Below are 434 nucleotides of genomic sequence, written 5' to 3'. Positions count from 1 at the left end.
TATCCCCTGTGTGCCTTGTCGACTCAGTCATACATTATACGAAGTTATACGATCCATTTCCACCTGAAAAATATTAATTTATAAATATTTAATTGTCACATACGTTTAGATAAAAAGCTATATGCTAAAAGACTATATGTTAATACCTTCTCAACAGACTCATTCCGAACGGTAAATCGAAGGTATTCCAGGTGTACTCAACATCAGACACTTCGTCGGTTTTCTTGTCAGTCGCGCGATCGGGCAGCTCCATTTCCTTCGCCCAAGCTTCCAATCCACGGTCTTTTGCGTTACCTTAAATTCATAAATTATATGGCAATTAAATTATTAAGAACATCCCGTCATTATTAATTACTTCTATCAATAATACCTGGGATGATGTTATCCAGTAAACAGCCTAACGCACCACCTACTAAAATAGTGGTGCTAAGTAA

The 434-nt window shown here is 36.9% G+C and overlaps 1 long non-coding RNA gene across 1 annotated transcript; it reads right to left on the bottom strand.

Moving 5' to 3' along the window:
• Window positions 1-52: 52 nt before the first annotated feature.
• LOC105451275 lies at window positions 53-434 on the bottom strand. The gene is made up of 3 exons (XR_974594.1): window positions 371-434; window positions 147-294; window positions 53-63 (listed from the first exon to the last, which is right to left on the bottom strand). It is a non-coding gene; the product is annotated as an uncharacterized LOC105451275 (long non-coding RNA).

The sequence above is a fragment of the Wasmannia auropunctata genome, unplaced genomic scaffold (assembly GCF_000956235.1).
Source record: "Wasmannia auropunctata unplaced genomic scaffold, wasmannia.A_1.0 LD336859.1, whole genome shotgun sequence".
NCBI lineage: Eukaryota > Metazoa > Arthropoda > Insecta > Hymenoptera > Formicidae > Wasmannia > Wasmannia auropunctata.
This window is presented reverse-complemented; position numbering and strand designations above follow the sequence as displayed.